At 42.8% G+C, this 24247-nt stretch overlaps 1 protein-coding gene across 3 annotated transcripts in view; it reads left to right on the top strand.

Annotated features, from left to right (window-relative positions):
• KCNIP1 (potassium voltage-gated channel interacting protein 1) overlaps positions 1–24247 on the top strand; it is a 454549-nt gene that overhangs the window by 116198 nt on the left and 314104 nt on the right. Inside the window, exon 1 of one of the 3 annotated variants that reach the window (XM_074916126.1) lies at positions 8155–8245. The exons of the other annotated variants lie outside the window; for them this stretch is intronic. The gene's annotated coding sequence lies outside the window, so the exon portion shown is untranslated. Of the gene's footprint in view, positions 1–8154; positions 8246–24247 lie in introns of those variants that run through there. 3 annotated transcript variants of the gene reach the window in all.

Raw genomic sequence — 24247 nt, 5'->3', positions numbered from 1 at the left:
GTTCCTGTGAGCTCCATGGGCAGTGGTGGTGAGGGGGTTCCTGGCCCCCAGCTCTCAGCACTGATAACAGTTTTCTCCTAATTTGGTATGGCACAGCGGAGAGCTGCTGCTGCTGGGAGCAGCAGGGCAGAGCTGGCTCCTGCTTTGTGACAAGTGCCACCTCCTCCTGTCCCTGCAACTGGAGGAAACCCTTAAAAAGGGAAAGATGCTGACAGGGTAGAGGGAGAGGGAAAAAAACCAGGCAAACTAAAAATGATAACTTTGTAATGGTAGGTCTGAGGTTTTACTGGCAGAATATGAATATCAGTTGGGATGCGGCTGGTCTCTCCTGTACCTGAGTGACACACAGCAGAGTTGGATTTTGGCAGGGCTGCAGTGCTGGCCCCTCTGCTGCCTGGCACAACGAAGCAGGGCAGCTGCTGGATGAGTCCTTGGGGAGTGTGGATCCAGGCTTGCATTCAGGACTAAGGTTAAGCCTCATACTTGCTCTCTGTAGATGTACAAAAGGTTCTGCACCTTCACATGAACACTGTGCTGAGGAAGGTCTCTAGTTTAGCAAATTTTGACATGGGGGTCTTGTCCCAGGGGAGCTGCAGCACTGTGGGCTGAAGGGGCTTTTCTGTATGCAGAAGAGTTTCTTTCTTATAGAGCAGGTCAGAAAATGCTGCTGCTTCTCTCTCTTTCCTCTCTCTGCTCAGATGCATTTTTCAAAGCTAGCAGAATCTTTCATGAAGAAGGTCCATGACTGACCAAACATAAGCATCTGAGTTTTGACCTTTTTTTGTGTGTGTTTTACTTTCCTACCTGTTTTTCCCTTATTTGCGTGCTTGCTTTTTCCTCAGTGGAAGAAAGAGATGAATCATTTTGTTCCGTAAAAGATGCCCAATTGTTAGGTGATCTTGCTTTTGAAAAAAAGGCTGGTTTAATAGTCTTTCATGGAAAGCATTTTAAATATGTTCTAACACAGTGGGATAGGGCTGCTACATGGCTTCTGTGATTATTCCAGAAATCCTTCAAGTTTAGGTAGCACTTCAAGAACCAGAGCTGACTTAATACCCCCTGTGCCAGGTGGACTGGCTGGGCCAATGAGTCTGCAGATAAACACGTGCTTTGGCTCACTGTCATTTCTGTCATTTATTATCTGTGTTAAAATAATTTTCTATGTAGGTGTTAGCTCCAAGAAAGACATCTTTGACAAGGGATCATGTCTGTTTGAAGCCTTAAAAGTGTTCACAAAAATAGCATGTCCTGACCAAAGCATTCTCAGCCAAGGATGGTATAAGGTCATAGTTACAGTTGGGGATAAAAAAAAAAAGTAAATTACATGGAAGCGTGTGTATTATATGTATGTTTATATAAAAGTACATGTAAAAATAAGCATGCTGCCCTGGACATGGCTGTTGTCCCCCAGGTGCAAGGAACAGTCCAGCAGGACACTTCCCCAGTGCTAAGCCCCAGCCCTGTGGCAGCTCTGCCTGGCCAAGGCATTTTTTTCGTACTCGTTATTTTACCACTCCCAGGCACAGAGCTGAAAAGTGTCATCATGATCACAGCCACCAACACAATGTTGCAGGGAGCAGGAAGGCTCCAAGCTGAAGTACTTCAAGAAAGTTTAAAGAAAACCTTAGATGCTATCTAGCAATCCTCAAGTGGGATGATTTACAGCAGCTGACTGGAAGAAAATTTAAAATGAGTTAAATGTATTTCTGTAATTTGTTTTTTCCTTAACAAAGGAGCTTACCAGCTGGGAATCTCTTGTCCTTCCGTGTGTTGTCTCCTAAACCCAGTGGGATTTAGTGGTTAATTGATTCAAAAGAATAATGTGTAGGAGCAGCAAACTCTCATCTTTTCTCCTACAGAAGACAGTATCTTCCGTCTCAGAAAAAAGTAGTCAGTTTTGCAAACCTGTACACAGATTTGTAATTCCTTCCTGACCCCTCTAATGTATGCCTTGAAGTGCAATACTTCGTTGACCTCATTACTTCATCTTGCATAACCAGTTATACTCGCAGTTATGCAATTATCCAGTCCTTTTGAAATTCTCCATCTACAAGGTTGGTTTCAATAGTCGTAATAATGAATTTTATAATCCTTTGGAGAACAGCAAGGTTAGGAGATTAATGCAGAATTTGATGGCGAACTGTTTTATATAACTCAGTAAATTGTCTTGACAAAGACAGAACAGAAATAAAATGCCACTCAGATGTCTTGATTATTTTTTTCAATATTGCTTATTTCTTGAGATCTGGTTTAGTCCTGTCCTTCCTACTCTATAACCTTTTTGCAGCAATGAGATTATGATGTAACTTGCTTCTAGATCTCTTAAAATAAAGGACCTGATGTTTATATAGGGTTGTTGCTGCGGTTGAGATGTGAAAGCCAGCACACTTCAAGAGGCAAAGTGTCCTGCTGCAGAGTGCCCACTGTACCCCCCACGTAGCACGCAGGGCAGACTTCAACAAAGATGCCATGAAAATCAGTACCTTGTTATGAAATAAAATGCAATGGGCACATGAAAGAAAATGTTTGTGGTGTAAGTTGTTGAGTCTTAAAGATTTGTTCCCAGCAAGGGGGAAAGTATTGATGACAGTGCTCAATGCATGAGCTGTGGGGGTGGACGATTGCATCACTGAAGCTGCCACCCTCCGTACGTCATCTGGGTTGGTCGGCAAAACACAGGGTGAGCAGTCCCTGAGCCCCTGTGCACAGGTAAGCCCCTGGATTAGGGTCGGAGTATGTTCTAGGAAGCAGTGTGAACTGTGCTCCCTCATCAGGTTGAGAAGCAGGTTCTCAGGCCCTTGAGGACTGTTGTCAGTGGTGAAAGTATCAAGACATGGGGGAAGTAGTGGTGGTTCAGCATAGGTCAGTAGTTGAGGCAGAGAGGAAGCCTGACATAGCAGGTACCTGTTAGTCTGGCAGTGGGAAACAAAAGTGGAGGTTGGGGTTTTTTTTCTGAGCTCTTGTCATGGCATGCTGGAAATACTAGTCCATTCTCAGTGCCCTACCAAGTGGAAAATACTACAATTTTCAGTATATTTATAGGCAGATATACAGAAATTTAGCAGATGGTGGGAAGTCATCAATCTCAGATCATATGGTCAGATTCTTAACTGGAATAGATGGGCTCTGAAACCAATGGTGTTACACCAACATACAACAGCCAAGAGAAATGACTAATAAAAAGCCACAGGCTGGAAAATGTTTTGGTTTTGGGTGTTTTTTTTCTCTCCCTAAGGTTAAATCTGTAACCTGATGTAGCTTTCTCACTTGCTGTATATGCTATGCATGATAGCTAAAATACAAAACACTGAGGCAGTCATTTGTAGGCAGATTACCTTCTTCAGTCAAGCCAACTATGGTGATGTGTTCCTAGAAGCCCCACTATGTAACATGCAGTCTTTGATTCTCTGGGGGCTCCGGTGACGACTGAAAGCAGGGAATGTGCTGTGTGCCTCACCCCGAGCAGCTGGTCCTGGTTCACGGTGAGGGAATAACCAATTTTCTGATGGAGTGACACTTTGAAAGCATGAGGGGAAAGCTGGAAATAGGGAGAGATGCTGTCCTGAGTTTGTGCCACTTTCTTTGGAGTTCTGATGATCTAAATCATTTTTTCCTGTGCCTTGATCAAAATACAAGGAATAAGGAAACAGTAGTTGCAGGGGAGAAAAAGTGGGGTATTTCACTAGAATATACAGAAGCAATCTTTACATCTTAGAATTGTTTTTCATTCAGAATAGCCAGCAACCTAAGAAGAATTATCTTAGTTTTTCTTGTTGAGGGTGATTTTAACAGGTTGCATGCTCTTTTCTTGTGCAGCTGTGGCAGGTTATTTTCTGAAGTTCAATTCAAGTATGTGCTTAGATCTCACGGAGGAAAGTTGCACCATTTCACACCAGCAGAATCACAGGGGGGAAATCTTGCATGTTGTCTTGTAAGTTTTTCTGTTTCTGACTTATCTCAGAGAGAACTACCCCACTGTGTGTTTAAAAAAAGAAAAAAAAAAAAAGAGGGGGGAGATGTGCAAATAGCAGAGGACTGCCAGCCTTGCCTGGTTACGGGTGGATGAATAGTGAGAACTGGCACCTGGCTGGTGTGCTGCCAGGCAGCCCCGCAGCGGGGACAGATGGGGCCGTCGGACTGTGCGGGGCTGCCCGGCGTCCCTGTGCTGATGAGTGAAAGCTGTCAGCAATCTTCCAGCGGTTTTTCAGAGCATGGCATTAATAAAAGGCTCTAATGGACAAATGTGCAAATGTTTCTTTGTTGCCCTTTGTTGCTCCTCGCACTAGCCGGTAAGGGGGTGTGTGAAGCTTGAGGGCAAGGTATAGGGAACAAAATGCAGGTTTTGTTCACGGCTGCTTGCTGAAAAGTTTGAACCACTTTGTGTGTTGAATGGTCAAGACCTCTACGCAAAAAGCCGCAGGGTCAGGAAAACTGTTGAATGAGCATACCTCCTGGTGCGTAATCAATGGCAGGAGAAGGGGCTGGGGCCATGGCTGCTGTGGGTGGCAGCTGAGTCATTTTTCATATGCCAGAGATCTACGGAGTAGATAATAAAACCCCCTATATTTTCCAGGTTGCCTTAAAGGTGTTAGACCCTGCTTGTCTTGCTGCAGTGTGCTAGGGAATTGTCAAAGCATCTGCTCTGGTCAATAAGTGCAAGGAGGAGGCCTGGGAAAACCCAAAGAACTGGTTTATTGGTAGAAATTGCAGTTTGTTTTGTAGTTGCTGCTGTGCCCAATTCTGCTCTGGTGCTGAAAATGCCAGTTTTCAGATGCCACTTCTGTTCTATAAAGATGTACGATGGCAACAGCTTGGCCTAGACAATTAAATTTGTTTCTGTAAATCTTTGCTTGCCTGTTGTTCACCTTGTAACTGGAAATTAAAACCTGTTTGGTGGTAAGAATTCTTCAGTTCAGAAGCGGTTAGTGGTAGCTGGATGAGGTCATGTCACCAGACACGCTTTGAAGATGACTGACTTTTGGACCAGCTTTTCTTTGTATGTTTAAAGGGCTGCTGATACCTACCAAAGATATCAGTTTAAAGTGTTAATGTATGCCTTCCCAAACCTCATTTAAGGGCTCCTGCCTCTCCCTTACCAGCACAATCTGACCTGGAGGCATCAGAATTCTGCTGCTTTAACACTCTTCCAGTGTAGAACAGTAGAATACCTCCATGGTGAATCCAACTGTATCAGTGTAGTCACATTTCTGGAAGTATATATGTTCTCATGCAAGAGACACTTGAGCTTAACTACTCTAAATTGTACTTAAACTAGGATAACTGTAATTGCTGTTGATTTAACTATGTGAGTTTTAAAAAAAGAAAGATTACATTCCTTGTGTAGTCAGGCTCTTTGACATAGACCAGGCCTGAATAATCTGTCTTTGGGATGAAAAATAGCATCAGTGTAATGACAAGCAGTTTTTAGAGAGTGAATCCACCTTGTTTCAACACTTTCTCAAATACACTTCTCAGATTTGCATAGTACATCTTGGATTGTTGCTTCTTGCTTCGTTGTCTGCTTTTTAATCTCAATGATATCCTCATCTCTCTTTCCCTGTCTTTGCTTCACACCTGGACAGTGTAGCAATTTCCACTCCACCAGGCTCTACATATCAAGGACACATCTGAGAAGAAAAACTATTTTCTTGTCCCCATGTGGTCCCTTTCCCTATCAGTGAGTCCCTGCTATGGTGTACTATATGAAGCACTCATGCTCACAGTCTTAGTGATGTGATGAGGATGATAATAGGTGTCAGAAATGGTGAGTCTCAAAATATATCCAAAAGCTAGAAAGTAATACAAGTTCCCTCAAGCCAGTACAGTGAGACCTTAGATCCTGTGCCAAATTAACAATACTTGGTGACAATGGGAACTGCCCCCAAAATACTCATTTTACTTCCTGTGGCTTTGTTGTGGTTTGAGCCACTAAGTGTTGGTTTAAGATTTCACCTAAACTTCAAAAAAAGGGCCTAGCTGAAATTACAGAATTTACCTGATCAGCTTAAATTGCAAATTTTATGTGGTTTAGATTTTTAAAAAGTGCTGGTCTGTCAGAATATGTTGAAACTTGAGAGTTCACATACCTAGGAAATCTTCACTGAAGGTTGGCTGAAGAAGCTGGTGAATGCAAGTTTCTGCGATAGAAGTTAATGGGTCTTCTGTTTCACTATTGCAACTGAAAGCAGATTTCAGAAAATGCACTAAGAACTTGCTTTCTGATGGGGCCGAAGCAGCATCACGGTGCTGTCTGTGTCAAATGACCAAGTATGCTGCACATTTGGTAAATAACAGAAACCTGCACCTTCCTGGCAGGCTGTGAACCGGGTGTTTGGGTGGGTTTGTCTCATCCTGACAAGCGCTGTACCTTTCCAACAGTATTTCAGCACTTCTGCTTCAAGTTTCTTGAAGATAAGCTTTCATCTAATTTTTTTCCACTTTTTTTTTTTTTTTTATGGCTTGGTGGGTAGAGCAGTATCAGCCTTATTGTACCTTTTTCTGTAGTAGTTACACACAAAAACTGTATTATGTCTTAGGGCTAGAAAAGATGTCTTAGCTCAACAGATGCAGCCTCACATCACTCACTCATGTCTGTTGCAGTAATGGTATTGTACTCTTTTTCATTAACTTACAAAAAATAAATGATTGCTGAAGTTTTGTACGCAGAGCCAGTCCTTGCCTGCATGCTGCTGTGCTATCGCCTCCATGGCACAGCAGTGCCTGCTGGCTGGTTTAGCCCTGACCCTGCAAGGTCAGCAGCGCTCGGAGCTGGAGCTGTAAATTCCGCCAGAGTTGAGCAAGGAGGAGCTTGTTGTTTTCTACTCCAGTAAGCTGTTGGCCTCAAGGAACTTCTCAAACTCTTGGACTAATGTCACTCCTGTGGAAGGGCCTTTCTGCAGGGCTCTTGCAGCCTGGCAAGGAGGAATGTGAATCGATAGGCAGGGAATGAATTTAATGGCTTTCCTTTGCTTTGGCCGTGGGTCCAGGATGGTGGCAATACCACTTTGCTACTTATGGGGGAAAATTTAAATATATATTGTGAGATTACTGGTTTTAATGCTGCTTAGAGGCAATAAAGTGGCGCTCTTATTCCTATATCAGAATCAAACCTGCCAGTGTTGTGTTTTGCCTATTAGACTGGGTTTTGGATGCTCAGATGGTACGAATAGATGATCCAAGTTGGCAGATGGGAAATGATACTGAATTGCTGGTATGGTAGTGTTACAGTATGTCGGGTGGCCAAACTATTTTTCAGTTTCTGTGGAAGTTATGGGAAGTTTAGTAAAATCTGTAACTTCATATGGGCACTCTCATAAATATTTACAGAGCTCTTTTTGCTTTATAAATAAAGTGAACAAAAAACTTTTTCTAAGAGATGGCTGTATTTCAGCAACAGATCATCTGTTTATGTATTTTTAGCATTCATTTATTAAAAAGTCTATACCTAAGACAAAAAATGTGGCCATAGAGAGTCAGATTTTTCTGAAGAAAAACAGTAACATGTTTAGTTGCATCCCAAGTCATATTAAGTATTTTTTTCCTAATTATTTGCACATGCAATTGCCATGAACAAATAACAGAACTGCTTGAGTTGACACAGGAGTTGCAGAGATGCTTAAACCTTTTCATTAATATTCAGGTATGTTTGGAAATGGTTTTCCTGACTTTCTAAGGTCACTTTGGCTATGCAGAGGATTATATAAATATGAACTTGTATTATTACAAACCTTTGTTCACAGCTGCACCAACACTTTGGAATAGTTTCTCAGAAGTAACTTTTAAGAGAGCCATAGTAATTGAGGTCAGATGAGCCGTCCATTTGATGAACAGCATGCTAGGAGTTGCATTAAGTGGTTAGCATCCATCTGGAGATGAGGTTTTATCGCAAGCCTTTGTTGCTGAATAATTAACTGTGCACTTGCCTCTGATGGTCACTGTTTTGGCTAAGTGGTTCCTGCCTTCTGAATGGACTTGAGCAGTTTTTCCTTCTAAAAGAAAGGTTTTGATGAGTTGGTTTTATGTTTCATGAAGACTTTTTTTCCCTACTCTTTGGCAGCTAGTTAGCTTGGGGGAAGGGATAAGTCATGATTTAAAACTCTGTGAATGCACACTGCAGAAGGAGTTCTGCCTTCCCAGGAGCTGGTGCTACTAATGAACCAATTGGTGGAGCTGACAGAGGATAAAATACCTGATTTTTCATCATCAACTTGTTCTTCTATAAGGGAAACAGGTTGATGGTTTGTAGGTAAGGCAAGATTCATTCATTCCTTTGCGTGCAGCCAGGCCGCTCAGGGGACGCGCGGAGAAGCACACCTGCCCCTGTGGCTGGGTTATCTCTGCATGTGTGTGCCCCCGAACGCAGCCTCTTGGAAGCTTGTGTGCGATTAAAGCTTATTTTTCCTCTTAGCTTGTGTCTCTCACATGCAGAACGCGAGACTTTTAGATTTATCTGTCTTACCCTTCTTTATGTAGTGTGACTTGGTGTCTCAAACAAAATCCATTGCTCATTCCCTTTTGGAAATGCTGGCTATAGTGAGGATATGGGAATGTGTGCATGCATACCAAGTCAGGCAAAATTTATAAGTTCTTGCTGCTTTGTTGTTGCTGTGGGAATTGCAAGAGGAGAAACAAGAGAAAATATGTTGTACTGCAGCAGACTGCAATACTAGAAATCTTTCGTCGGCTGGTAATCATGGGGTTATTTAACTGATAAAAAACTATAGTTGTATGTTGTACAGTTTTGTGTACAAGCTTGCTTTGTATCCTGTTAGTTTGGTGTTCTGTTTGCTGCCTGTTTTCTTCTCAGCCTTGTTTTTAGATTTTCTTAGGTTTTCTCAGTAATAAGATGCCAGGCTTTCAGGTTATGTAATGTTCTTCATATTCCAGCATTAATGTTTTCTGAGGGTTTTTTTTATACTTGGTGAACAGGCAGTGTGACAGTTTTACCTGTAAGGAAGTCTTGATCTCAGAAAATTGTTATCTTACAAATTATCTCCTGAATGAAAGAGCTGGGCAACAGTTAATGTGAAAATAAGGAAGGAAACAAGCCAGTTAAGTGTATGCAGTAATAACTGAGGTAAGTTCTGCCATGAGATGACATGCCACTGAACAGTCCGTCTTTGCAACAGTCATAGAATATGAGGAAATACAGTGAGTTTCAGGAGAGATCTGTGTACTTCCTTAAAGTGACAGATGAAATTGTTCTAGAAAATCCCCAAAGGTAATTTTTACATCTGTTATCTATTCATATAGTAACGATGACAGGTGAATTTAAAAGAGCAAAAGCAAATTCATTCCTCCTTTTCCAATCTAGCCTATCTTTCCTTATGCTTGTTCATGCAATTCTAGTAATTACTGGTCTGTGAGGGGCTATGAATAATCATCTCTGGTATCTGGTGGTGTCATCTTTGCCCTTTCATTTCTGAAACAAATCATACTTTAAGCAAGAGAGGAAGATTAATGCTGTCATAATTTGTGGGGATAGTTGTGGCTGAGGCACTAGTAACAGAAAAACTCTGCAGCCATACCTGTCAGAGGAGGCTGTTCACTGCGGACACACCAGGATCTTATTTGGCAAGGCAGTGGGGAAGGTACTTCACAGAGCTACAGAGCCAGAGTCTGGTGTAAGGTGAACCTGTCAGCTTCACTTGTCAAAAATTGCTAGAAGCTGGAACCTGCAGAAAGCATTTGGGTTATTGATTATTTCATAGCACAGCTAAGTTAAACAGCCTTCCAGCTGTTTGTTCAATATTAATGATTCACTTCATCTACACAGGCATGGCACTGCTTCAGAGTAATTAATTTTTTTTGGTTTAAGGGATGTTTTCTCTTTTATTAAAAACCCAGGGTATATTTGAATTGTTCTATCAGTGTCCTCTTAAGTAGTTAACATATTTCCCTCTGTGTGGGGAAACCTCAGGTGAGTGACAACGCATCACCACCAGAAATTCTCCTGTCAGTTGTCTGTACAAACACCACCAGCCAGTCATCTGGTGACAGCAGCTCTGCTGTTTCCTGCGGCACCTGTGAGGGTAGAGGATCATCTTAAACTCCTGAAGCCTCAAACCCCAGGCAGCTATGCCCAGTGTGGGCCTTTAAAAGACAGTCCATGGAGCCTCTCACAGGATTTAATATTTATTCTTTACTATGGCTGTTGAGCCAGGAGGAAAGGATTGTTACTTTTTCTTCTTTGAAACTCCGTAGCATGTCTGCTGCATAATAATACATAGTGTCTTTCCTACAACCAACACAGGACTAGAATATTTGTGCTTGAAATACGGATTCTGCTGCCTGTAGCGTGGTGGTACTTTGAATTTTTAGAAGCTGTCGGTGTGGGAAGCCTATAGGATTTTTAGTAGTTTCTATTGTATACAGAAAAATATTTTGATCTCTGACTTGTTTGGGGCCATACAAATGAGTTATTGCCTGTGAACTCTCATTAACTTTCTAGCAGAATTGCATTTTATACTTTTCACTGTCAAATGAAATTCTTTGGCTCTCCTCAAAGGAGCAGCTTAAACGAGCCGAGTCTCTTTTGGAAACCAGCTCAGTTCCTGACGTGAAAGTATCAAATACTTACATAGACTTTGCAGTTTCTGTTGGTCCTCTTATTAACCCAAGTTTAATACTGATGTAACTATTGATTTCTAGCACTGCCTGGCTGAGCTGGAGGGGTGGCAAGAGCAGGCCAATGAACAGATGAGAAATATCAGCCTGCCAGTCAAATTGAAGATTGTAACAAACACATGAATGTGAAGTGCATGAACTGAATGGCACATCAGGCTGGATGCCTTAATTCATTGAGCAGACCCAGCTTCATGCAAACAATCTCTGCACACATCTGCTTGTGTTTTTATTTTCATTAAGCACTGTAGGGCACTGGACAAGAGGGGGATTTGTATCCCTTGGCTGTTCTTTTAGCAGAGATAATTCAAATATCTGTTCCTGATCTCTGGAGGCCTTCAAGCTAAGAATGCAACTCTTTCACCTTTTCATGCAGGCAAGCTCTAAACTGGAGGCTTATATGAGCATCATCATGTCTAGAAAGAAAATTTTCATAGTCAAAAATGGGTAGCAAAGATCAGAAGCACTTTTTGGTCAACAAGAGGGTAGCCTACCTATGTGCCATGCACTGGAACCAGATAAGACCAGGCGCTGCCTGTGTCTGGGGGTCCTGCCATAGCAAAGAACTGTTGAGATGAGATAGGACTCAGTGTTTCCACTGGTTGAGGAAAACAATAAAACCATGCTCCCTGCCAGTATGATACAATGAAAATAATCCCTGCTGGCAGCAAATTCGGAGATCAGTATGACTCTGCTGCTTAGATACAGGAAAGTATTTGCAAAGGCTAGTTTCAGCCTGGTGAGGCTCGTTTCTCCAGGGTCCTCTGTAAAGAGGATGGAGGATGAGCAGCCCCCTCTGGAGAGGGACCGAGAGCAGGAGCCCAATTGTGCAAATCACTCTCCAGCTCCAGGCTCTGACTGTCCACTATGAAGAGGAGTCTAGAGAGAGGCTCCTTGTTAGGCTAAAGAAAACCTCTGTGAATACCCTTCTGTCTCTTAGAAAAAATCCACCATGCCTGGATCCACATCTGTTCCATATGTAAAATCGAGCTATTCAAACACATTTAACTTGCTATTATATTATCTTCAGAGCAGCTGGTCCACAGAGGGATAACTACCTGCCTCTCATGTCTGCTTTTGTGGTCTGACCTTCAGCCCAAGTGATAGAGAAGTGTGCCATGGTGTGCAGATCCTCCTTAGGTCATGCAGAATGGGATTTTTTCCTCTTTTAGGAAGCGGAAATTTTATGCAATACGCTGTGATCAGTCACTTTTTAAAGTACATCAAATGCTCTGAAGTAGAAGGACAGAATTAATAGTGTTTGTGCAATGCTATCTCTCTCCCTTGTGAGCCTGCATTATGACACAGCCTTCAGGTACGTGATTACACGGGGTCTTGTCCACAGGGTGCCTCAGTGAATGGCAGCTTTAGCTTGTTCAGTATTTCTCTTTGTGTCATCTCTTAACACATGTGCCCCTAAGCCAGTTTCTGCTCCCAGCTTCATGCCGCTGTGGCCTCCTCGGAGGCCGCCCTGCATGTGTGCAAGAGGCTCCCACTGCGTGCAGAGCACGTGTGGGAGCTGCCTGTGAGCCATTCAGCAGTCAGAAAAATAGTAGACGATGTCATAAATCTGAGTATGTTATATTGTCAATAACACTGCGTATAGATTTGTGAGCAGAAAAGGAGTTCAGCTGACAGTAACGTGTTTTTGCAATAACTTAATTTTATTGTAAAATCCACTGTATATTTTAGACATTAATTGAAAATGTTATTTAAAGTCTAGTATTGAGTATGTCATTTGAATTTTGGACAGGATTAACTCAGACAGCTGCGCCTCTGGCCTTCTATTGCTCACCCATGGAAGTACAAATTCTGTTTGTCCTATGCAAAATCAATGCCTTTGCTTAGGGCAAACACCTTCCTGTGATTCCTAATGAAGAGGAGGTGAAGACAGCCATCAGACATCAGTCTCTGCTAGTTCACTCCACTGGCTCTAACGTCAGTAAATTCTTAGAGCTGTTTTGACTTCCAAAGTCCAGCCAAGAATCCAGCTTTCAGACTGTAATGTCAGTGGCAGCATTAGAAGCCTGAAGGGGGTTTGACAGCATGAAACTGTGAGCTTGGCTTTCTGTTGTTGTTGTGGGTCTTTTTATGTAACTTCTATTCCTACTTCACCAAACCCAGTAGCCAAAAAAGTGGAAAGTTTAAGTAACAGTTCCATTACTTTCAACCCCCGTATATGACAGCTTTTGCTCCTACCTTTCCTGCTGCTCTGAAGCCAAGTTCCTCCCATCTCCCCTCTAGGTGTTAATGAAGACGCCTACCTCTGTGCTTCCTTGTATGTCCTGCCAGCTCTGCCTTTCTTAAAAGTCCTCAAAACAGGAAGGAATTTTGCAAACTCTGTTATAATGTGAATATAGGCTAGATGGAGAACACGTGGTTTTGGTGGTTTGCAGTTACTGTAAGCGTTTGTATGTCTCCTTGAAGAGCTTGGCTGGACCCTTGGCAGGAAGGGTGCCCGTTTGCCTTGTCACATCCCCTGTTCTTGGTGTCAGTACTGTCGCTAACCCTAATGGCTTTGATTGCCTGAGTTTGCTTCTAAATACTAACAAATGTGCGCCGTCACAATTTACTTATCAGTAAGGTAGTTTTCCCTTTACTTTTAGAAAAGGGTTAATGGAGTACAATGGCAAGCCTTCTTTCAGAGGGAGAGGGTTCACCTCATTTGCCCAGCCTGTGCTAGGCTGCCTCATGGCAGGGAGAGGCATCCTGCATGTAGCTCCCCAAGGACATGCCACGGCAAAACTCAGCAGCTCTTGGCACAGTGCTCTACTTGCAAGCTCTGCCTTCATAGCAGTATCAGGATAATTTCAATAGGGCATCTTCTGCAACGATAAAGAAGAATAGAGCTGGCAGGAAGAATTTTGACACCTGCAATTTTTCTCTCACATTATTTTCCAGCTCTAATCCCAAGAAGGAAACTAAATGGGCAATTTCATGATGATTTGTGGAGCTGGAAGTTGCACCTCCTCAGTCTCTGCCCTGGGGTATATTTCTAGGGGAGTAAAGGTAGAGCAGCCTCAGCACTTGCTGTTTGCAATACTCCATAGTAATGTAGAAATTCATCTCTTGTATTTATTGGGACTGAGGGGACTGGCAGCCTTCCCTCATGGTATACTGAAAGGGGCAGAAAGGAGAGTCTTCAGAAACTCCCTTCAGCAGGAATCACTTGCACTAGCTGGGAATAAGAACAAGAGGTAATGTTGTTACCTCAAGTTGCAGCAGGGAAATTTCAGACTAGATATTAGGAAACATTTCTTCACAGAAGGGGTTATTAGGTGTTGGAATGGGCTGCCCAGGGAGATGGAGTCCCCATCCCTGGAGGGGTTTAAGAGTCAGGTCGACTTAGTGCTGAGGGATCTGGTGTAGTTGGGAACTGTTAATGTTGGGTTGATGGTTGGACTGGATGATCTTCAAGGTCTTTTCCAACCTAGACAATTCTGTAATTCTGTGAATAAAACACCAAGGGAAGAAATTAAGAGGAGGTATCTGACTTCTGAGGGCACAGTACAGAATTGCTGTCTGGGAGGAGTGTCCTAAGTCAGCTGGATTTCTTACCCTATTATACAAAAAGAAATATAGTCTAGAACATAATGGTGTGGGGATGAGGTCTGCCTGCACTGAATGATAGATAGTGCATCTCTACTTTGTATGGACCCGAGCACTTCTTACTCTCTGTGTATGTCCCAGGTTGGTAGGATATGCACCTGCAGCTAACCTAACTGCTACAGATATTGCATCTGTCCAGAGCAAGTTTGAAGCATTTTAACTCTGCACACTGCTGGAAAGAGTGGAGGGAACTATGGTTTTTGCAAGCTGAGGATGGTGCCTTGCAGACCTGCAGACATCCAGAGACATCCAGGATGTCAGATGTTGGGAGAGGGCAATGGGATGCATTAACTGAGTCCGGGTGAGCACCTTTTTCTCTTACTGCTGTGTGGCAAACCACTGGCTTCACATGCATGGACTCGTTGTGACTTTTGAGGCCTGCTGGGTTTGAGTGGCAGCTTGACTGATGGGATTGAGACTGTCAGTGGTGGAGAAGTGACAAGTAAGTGCCTCTGTAGAGACGGTGCTGTAGCCTCAGGCAGGGAACCTGGGAAGTAGCATCATCTCCTGCCAGCACGGCGCTCACTGCAACCCATAAAGCAGGAAAAATGCTGCCCTTGGCAGGACCTGTGGAAGACCTGTGGAAGAAGTGTGCAAAGCTAGGCTCAGTTTTCCCCCATGGGGGCTGGCGGAGCTGCCTGGGGGAGGCTGGAGGGGCCAGGGAAAGGAGCCCTTAAAAGGGTCCCAAAATGACAGGAGGTGAGTCCCCTCCTGTCCCCTGCTGTCCCCTGCCACACAGCATGAGCCTCTGCTGCTTCTGGGAGGAATTTCCTTGGTAAGGCTTGTATTCAGTAACCACAGAGACTATTAAAGATGTGTCTATGCCTTTTTAAAAGATACATGTTTTTCAGAATTTTTCCTCATACAATCTTTTTTGTTTTCAAATGCAATAGGTAAGAAAAAAGTTACAGAAACTTGAGTTAAACACCTTATTTCTCTGTATAGTAATGACTAACAGGTTGAAGATAATGGCTGCTTTTTAAAATTACATATGTTTGTAAATTTTGGCTTTTTGATCATAACATTTCAGTGAAGTATGTAAATTTCATGTATGAAAAAGGGAAAAATTAAAATCAGTTTGGGTTTTCACTCAAGATTAATTAAATCTGTGACCTCATGTTACTCCCCTCAATGAAAAATTAACATAATCTTTAGCAGCTTTTGAACAAATGGGAAAACATTGTTAGTCATCAGTAAAACAGGAGAGTTTTTTTTCTGGAGGTATTAAATGTCCTCTTTAAATGCATCAGCAATATTTTAGGGTCATCCGAACCCTGTAACATTGGTTAATCAAGAAACCCACTTTCATAACCATTACAAAACATGTTACTTGTAGTATAATCTGATACACTTGGATTATGGAGATTTAATAAAAAGTTTATTCTGCCTCCAGAAGAAAAGCATTTCCAGGTCGAGAAAAAACAGAGTAGTAGTTCAGAGGAAGTTATGCTTGCTGAGATCATTATAAATAAAAAGGCAGAATGGGGAACCTGTGTCCTCTCTCTCAAATGTTCAATCTAATAGAGCATTTACTTACATGTCATGATACTTAATGCATGTGTGCCATCATGTTAATCTGAATTAGGAAATACTCATTTGCCTGGTGGTGCTTTTTCTTGCAGAGAAAGAAACAGTTTAACTGCAACAAGTTTGAGTTTGTCCTGTCAACTGGGCTTTTGCTCAAAAAGAGGGGATGAAGTCAGGCCTGTGAGAGGAGTTGCATGCTCTTGCAGAAACACGGTCTTCTGGGCTGAAGCTCTTCTGTTTCTGTCTTCTCATCTCTCCCTTGTGATGCCCGTCTCCTCTCTCACTTGCTTACCTTGCCCTTTTCAAGACCTACTGAATCTGAACAGCAGCAGCAGCGGGGAGGAAGGTTGCATGGGCGACGTGTGTGCTTCTCCATCCTGGAACAGGCTGCAGCCAGTTAGAACAAAATGCAGGCAGAGGGGAATTTGCATCATCGAGCCACACATCCTGTCATCACACAGCTTTAAAGCAAAACGAAAGGAGCAAATCTGCCCTATGAAGCAAGCACAGTAAAATCACGACTACAAAGCTTAAAAAACAAACTAGAGAAAACATTTATAAGAAATATGTTAGTGTTTGGTTTTTTTATAGAAGCTATTTTTTTTAGTATAATGTCTATGGAAGGCTGGAATATAAGATGACCCAATTGTATAATTAGTCCAAATTCATTAGAAGCATAAATGATAGGAAGGAGAAAAGAACCAGTAATGACTGAACCAATCCGTTCTGCAGAGAAGGGCTACAGCAGCCAAGTGCCATATATACCAGCTCGGAAGTGAAGTCACGTGTATCTCAGGGGTGTGTGTTTCCATGGAAATTTTTTATTTCTGGGGAGACTGAAAGTCTTCGTAAGAAATGGAAAAAGTCATCCGAAAACTATGATTTGAGAATGCTGCCTTGTAATAATAATATAAATACCCCAGAGCCACACATAGCTTGCTTTGGCGTGGGAGCCAAGTGACATCTCTGTGCACATCTGAAGTGTTTAATTAGAAGAAAGTAAAACCAAATAGAAGAGAAACATGTTCAGCTACTCCTCCACTGCCTGCCTAAACCATGAAACAGCTTTGTAGTCGATTCACATGCCTTTAGCTTGGATTAGAGAAGAGAATTTTCCCATGTTAATATTTTGATTTTCAACTATGTTACAGCTTTGGAAAGAAATACTGATAATTTTCCCTGCCTCTACCTCATACACATGATTTCAGCAGTTAGGTGTGTGCTTTTGAAAAGTGTCAGTGCTGCACACTACAACTTCTGGATACTTTCTGAAGCTTTTGTGGTGTACTTTTTCAATCACTGTTGGATTTTGTGTGCTTTAGGTTCAATGCTTGTATCCCTGGAGCAATGTAAAAGCAGGGTTGTCTTGTAAACAACTTCAGTGTGCTAGCCTCTTTCTGCTGTAGATGAAAAACTGTTAAAACACACAGACACAGGAGATATTCCAGCTGTGCAACTGAAGATCAGCATTTTAATTAACATTTAAGAAACCCTTGACTGGGGTAACAGAGCAGGGAAGGAATGGGAAGGGTGTGTTGAATGGTTTTAGAAGTTCATCTCTAGTATCCACTGAACATCGTGGTCCTCTGAGGCAATTGTATTCCCTGTGTTTTGGATGCACTGGGGCTGTAAGAACTGCAGTTGAGTTCAGCTCACCTGACATGCTTGGGGAGCATACGTGATGTGGGCACACTTAATATGAATAGGTTTTATACCAAGTAACATTTAATATTATATACAATCCACAGTTAGGTTAATAAATGGCAAGAGACTTAAATTATTGAAGAAGTTAATTGGGTTTAATACTGATTAGTTCCATTAAGGGGCTATAATGGAGCTGTCTGTTGTACTGCAGAAAGACACGTGTTATAACGAAGAAGGAGAAAGTACATCTCCTGTGCTGCACAGAGTCCAGTAAGAAGCCTGTGATGAGCCCACAGGGGTGCCTGGACCAGTCAGAGCGGGGAGCGTGCCCTGGGCGGGAGGGCTACTAGGCTGAGATCTGCACAGGTCCCCCTGCCAAGCAGGCAAGGCTTTCTGCAAACTGTTCTGCAATCTGTGTGTGCTGATGGCTGGCAGAGACACCCAGCTGCAGGTGGTGCTGGAGAGCCTGTAGCTCCCAGTGCCTGTTTTGCCTCCTCCCAGCCAGCCCTGTGCACTGCTGGAGGTGGGAGGGAGAGAGGCAGCCATGGAAGCAGAGGCTGGGGACTGTGTGATGAAGATGAATGTATTCAACCCAGTGGGATATGCTGGAGGGTGCAGAAAATGTTAAAGTGATTGGGGCAGTTTTCTATCATCTGTGAAGAAACACAGCAGCTATGGAAGGTTGTGGATGGCTGAGGAAAGGTTGTTATTATTACACTCGTGTTTAAGAAGGGCAAGGAGGAGGACCAGGGGTACAGGATGCCAGGCAGCCTTGCCTCAGTTCCTGTAGGGAGCACGTCCTCTCACAGACTGTTCCCAAACCTGGGAGGATGAGGAGGCAGTCAGGAACAGCAGCACAGATTGACTGTGGCATCATGGAACTTGGTACGATGAAAGGACTGGCTATGCAGGCAAGAAGCAAATACCCAGACTTCGTTAGTTTACTACCTTTGTCAATGCCAACATTTATATTCCTGTCAGATCAGTTATTACTGCTGGGCCCTCTTCAGGGTAATGTAATATCTGAGTTATTTTGATACTTTCTTAAAATCTGTAATTGATGCCTTTGATCATTAATTTCATCTATAAAATTTAATGTGAGCATTGGGAAGGATAATTTTATTACTATCTTTGGCTACCTGATTTAGTCTAGCAAGAGATTCCTGCAAGGTTAATTGAGTGCTTAACTCTTGACTGACTGTGATCCCAGTTCTTGGGAAGGGAAGAGGGAGAACCAAGGAGATTCTCAATTCAGAGAACAGTGAGTTTTGGGATTAAATTACCTCCAGGTGAAGCACCGAGTCTAAACCAGTTGCTCACAAGCTATGGCTCTCGCAGCAGAAGGACCCGGTGAGAGGTAGCTACCACCTCCTCACTGGGAGGAGGGACCCCGCTGTGGTCCTCTGCGGTGTAGAGACTCCTGCTGAGCTCCTGCAGGCATTGCAGACACCCCTGGCTCGCCCACCAGCAGGTACCTGCTGGCAGGATTCAAAGCAAAGAACAGAGTCAGAGCTTGTAGGCGAGATGCACAGATGGAAATAAAGTAGCAGATGCTGATCAAAGTGAGGAACAGAATGTATCAAGGTAAGAAATGCTCTCCTGCCGTAGAAAAAATGAGTTTTGGGGGACGGTGTTTTCTGTGTGAAGAAAGAAAAATGAGATTAAAACCTGGCTAGGGAGAGAAATCCACACTGAGATATCAGCAGAACTGAGGGCAATAGAAAGAGAGGAAGAACATGGCAGGTGAGGTTTGAGGGAGAGATTTAGATAGGGGAAACCAGAAAGTAAGTTAGTACAAAGTGAAAGAGAAATTCAGAAACACTGTAGAAAAAACAAGTATAAAAAGAACTTTGAAAGAAGAACAAAGGTGCTTCAGTGAGATCCTGCAAGTCACCCACAGAGGTGGGTGACAAATGATTAGTGTATGTGTGTGTAAGAGGACCGTGTTTGCTGGGGGCTTTCTTTTTTTTGTAATCTAAGGCAGGCAATTCTTTTGAATGAGGTGAGTTTGGGAGTCTGTCTTGGCATAGAGAGAAAGGCACTGAAAATGAGACACAAAAAGAGGTACCACATTGGTTCTTTGTACTCCTGATGTTCAAGTCTGTATAGTCCAAAGTCAGAGTGGTACCATACTATCTCTAGTGAGGGCTGCTTTGTAGAAAAGTAAAACATCTCCTGTAACTTCAGCTGAAGGATCCTACGTGACTTGCGAAGAGAATAGAAATGAGATGCTTAGAGCCTAGCAACAGGGGTTAGTGTTCACAGTACAGTAAGAGATCTTTAATATATCTTACTGGGAAAAGTTTGTAACATTAACTGGGTTTAGAAAAAGACCTGTGAACCATTTTTATTCTGCATTCAGCTTAAACTTCATGAGGAACCTCAGTGGAGCTTCTCTGGTGAAGCTAGTTTCAGACAAAAATGCCAGCTGGCCCAGAGGGCATTTTTCCTTCTTGATTTAAACTATCATAAAGTTTTCAACAGGATTTTGAAACTATTCTGCTGGGAAATAAATTATCTCCACGTTTCCATTTCTGAGCTTCTTCATGGGCAGCTCTGAGTCTACTGCCAGTATCTGAGGTAGCGGTCAGAGATGGAGAATCTTGTTGAGGGACTTCCTAGCTGAAATTTGCTTCCCTTCATTTGTGAAAGCATCTTGGCTTGCTTGTTTTCAGAGCAGCCTTGAGAACTCATTTGTTCTGACGCAAGGCTCCTGAGGCAAGGCGAGGTGCAAGGGACTGCAGTCCATTTGTGGCTACCGGGTTAAGAGAGTGGTTCCTTTCAGCAGCTGTTTGCTGAAAACGTGTGTGGGAGCAATGCAGGGGAAGACAATGGATGTCCACAGCAAGGACTGCAGCAATGCTCCCTGGGGTCCTTCCTGAGATGAGGCATTAGAATTGTTGTGTGAGGGGAAACCACCCATCCTTCTTCACCTGGCCAATGTAAGTAAGAGAAAAAGGTGCTGCTAGACTGACAGCACGCTGGCAGTGCTGTCATTTTGCAGGCGCTTGAACTTGTAGCACCTTAGATACTTGAGCCTTGTGCTTTTAATACATGCCTGAGCAGTGAATGTGAAGCTTGCCTAACAGTCATCGCTCAAGCTGTCTCTACCCAAATACTCTACTTCAAAGAAAAGCCTTCTTACACACAGCCATTTCCCATAATCTTTTCAGTGCTGCAAGGCAATATATGTCAAGAGATTTCTTCATATTAATCTAAATAGAATTCTTAATAATTAAGACAACCTAGTCAAGTCAAAATAAATTTAATGGCTCATATTTAATATTCTTCTAAAAGTCCTCATGAATCAGGCAGAAATGTTAGAAAAAATTCAACTAAGCATATGTCAGTAGTAAATAATAGAAGCCTGGATTGCACCCAAGTCAGGTCCTAAACTGATTAATACAAGCAACTGGCTGTAAGGCTTCCCTGAAGTCTGGTGGTTTTAAGACTCTGCTAATACCAATGTATGATGCACAGTGATGTATTTCAAAATCCAAGTCCAACTTCTGAGGAAGCCAATGCAAAATCACTACTTGTTAGCATATCTTTACAGCCTGGATACTACTTATCTTTAGATACCGTTTGATGATTAGTATTCAGTTCTTCTAGCGTTTTCCCAAAGCACTAGCTCTGAGTGAGAACAGACAATGTTAGAGCAAGATGTGCTGAAATTATACAGGGAGTTGTAGAATAACAACATTTACTAAGTGCTTGGTGCACAGTGGGGCAATGCAGAACCTGAGGGAGTTCAAAGTTAGTACCCCATGTAAGGGACTCTGTATGTGGCAGTAGGTTTCCCTTTGCAGTGTCTTTCAGCTGAGAGCCTCACAAGACTGCTGGTATGGTGTTTTGACTTCATGTTCTGGGAATTCCTGTGTTTTGTAAAATTTCTGTTAAATATTTTGGGGTGAAATGTGGATACTCAGTAATAAGGAGCCACTGTAAGTCCTTTAAGAATTGTGGTCATATTGCACTTGTCAGAAATCTATTGCAGCATCATGAGGATAGGTAAAGCCAGCTGTTAAACAAGAGCTTTGGAGCAAAGAGGATCCCCAGAGCCACACTCCCTCTGGCTGCTACCCTTGCTGTGCTCCTCCAGCAGCGCAGCTCAGGTAACAGAACTGCATCTGCATATTTCTAGCAGAAATTGTGCTTTTGTGCACAGCGTGCAAATGTGGCTAAATTTTCAGACCTCTGTTTGGTGCATTTGTGTTGCACCACGCCTAAGTTGGTTTTGCTCACTGCTTGTATCCCTGCCTGGTGAACTCATAGCCTGAGTGTCACACAAAGAGGTTATGCTCCATCATTAAACATCACAACCTGCAATATATTAAACAGCTGAGATGTTAAAGAGGCCTGAAGAAATTAAATAAGGTGCTCAGGATCAAACAGTGGTTTTCTAGGCAGTGACAAATGGCTCCGAATAATGGTTTTATGTACAAGTAATGACTCATGAGTTTACTTGATCTGGGATTTCCACCACTCAAGCTTGCCCAGTACGCACCTCCACTCAGGCAGCTGTGGTCACTGCTTGAACTAGAGGAACTGCTCCCCCAGATCCACCTTGGGTCTTTACATTTCAGTCTAACTCACAATATTTTTCTCCCTCCTATTTCTTTATTTTAAATGGTAATTAGTCTATCATGGCTGATTATGTGATTGCTGTTTGTCATGGTTTAACTCTAGCTGGCAGCTAAGCCCTGCACAGCCGCTCGCTCACTCCCCTCCGGTGGGATTGGGGAGAGAATCGGAAGAGTAAAAAAGAGAAAACTCATGGGTTGAGCTAAAGACAGTTTAATAAGTAAAGCGAATGCCGCAAACACAAGCAAAGCAAAGCAAGGAATTCATTCACCAGCTCCCATGGCAGGCAGGTGTTCAGCCATCTCCAGGAGAGCCAGGCTCCATCATGTGTTACGGGGACTTGGGAAGACAAACGCTGTGAACATCCCCCCATCTTCCTTCCCCCAGCTTTACACGCTGGGCACGACGCCGTATGGTCTGGGACACCCCAGTTGGGGTCAGCTGTCCCGGCTGTGTCCCCTCCCAGCTCCCTGTGCCCCCCAGCCTGCTCGCGGGTGGGCTGGGGTGAGAGGCAGGGAAGGCCTCGGCTCTGTGTAAGTGCTGCTCAGCAGCAACTAAAACGTCCCTGTGTTACACCAACACTGTTCTCAGCACAAATCCAAAACACAGCCCCATACTAGCTACTGTGAAAAAAATTAACTCTATCCCAGCCAAAATCAGCACACTGCTGAAGTAGCTTGGCTGTATTGCATTGTATTTTTATGATCTCTCTTCAGATACCTGATTTAACAGCTCCCTAGTCTGTCTCAAGGTTTTATCTAGAAGTGATCTTGACCAATTCACTTTCACTTAATTATTGCCATAACTGCCTCAGTGGATTAAGAGAATGCACCTACTGTGATATATTTGGATTTTAGTAACTCAGTTGATATTTCCTCATTCAGATTTCCATTTAAAAAAAAAAAGTCCCAATTGGTTTAAATAGGACTGCGGCCATGTGAACTGACAGCTGGCTGAAAGATTTACACAAAGGCAGTGCATTGATGTGGGGAAGGCTTCTGGTGGAAACCTGCCAGAATCAATTGCAGGACTTGATTTGAGTTCATTGCTGATTGGGAAGATGTGTTAAACAGAACGTTAATGAAATTTGTAGATGATACTGAATTGGAAGGCACTGGAACACCAATGAAGAGAGAGAGAAATTTAAAAGGCATCAATGACCATTAGAAAAATGAGTGGAATATCTACTAAGAACAAATTCATTTGGGGAAAAAAAGAGACAAAGTTATTATTTCTAGAGGAAGATTATCACATATAACACTGAAGAAGGAAGAGAAATCTTGGAGGTAGAAATGCTGTCACTGGATGCCTCACTGCAGATCAGATACCCTATTTCTGAATGTTATGGCCATGAAAAAGCCACTGTAATTCTGGGAGCTGTGTCTGAAAATACCCTTTTCTGAATGGAGCAGTGGCTTGGCCTGTCCCAGTGCAAGGAGCACACCAAGGGCAGGTGCTTGTTTTGTTCCTTTCTATTTGGCATCTTTGTCAAGTTTCACATTTCTTAAAGGGCAGCAACAGCCAACTTGGTTGCAAATTGTGGGGTTTTGGCTTTGGTGTTTAAGGCAAAACGCATGCAAAGTTTATGACTCCCAGTCTGTCAAAAAGCAACACTGGTTGAATAGTGTATTGTAAAGAGCACTATCAGTCATTGATGTTCCTTCATTAGGAAATTATTTTTGAATAAATACTTGCCTGCCTTCCAGCTCCGTAGAAAAGATCAACCCTCACTTCCATACCTAAAGGCAAATTCAGATTTAATTACTGTGAAGGTCTCTTTGTGTATATAGGATCACTGCAACATGGAGGTAAGGCTGCAAAATTGCTGTAAATATTCTCCCATAAGTAGTATCTCCTGTTACCCCTAAGTGTTGCACTCAGAATGGCCATGTTTGGTTTTTTTTTTTTTTTCCTGAAAACTATAAAGTGTTTTTTCCTTGTTTCCAATCCTTCCTCCTTTCCATTCTCAAGATAACAAACTTTCTTCTGCTTCACCTGGAGTCAATGTGAGAGCAAGTATTATTGCTTGCCATCAGTAATCAGTGCATGCTAACTGTGCTTATTAAAACATTGATTAATTTTATTAGTACAAAGACTAACAGCATTAGATACCTAACACAGCCCCAATAAGATCTAATAATTTGCATTTGCATCACAATTTAAATTTCCTTCTGTTCTGAGGTTACTTTTCCCATTGGTTTATAGCCTGTGCTCACTGAGGTGCCTGCAAACCTACTCTAATCTGATATATACAGGCGTA

The sequence above is a fragment of the Athene noctua genome, chromosome 12 (genome assembly GCF_965140245.1).
Source record: "Athene noctua chromosome 12, bAthNoc1.hap1.1, whole genome shotgun sequence".
In the NCBI taxonomy this organism is placed as follows: domain Eukaryota; kingdom Metazoa; phylum Chordata; class Aves; order Strigiformes; family Strigidae; genus Athene; species Athene noctua.
This window is presented reverse-complemented; position numbering and strand designations above follow the sequence as displayed.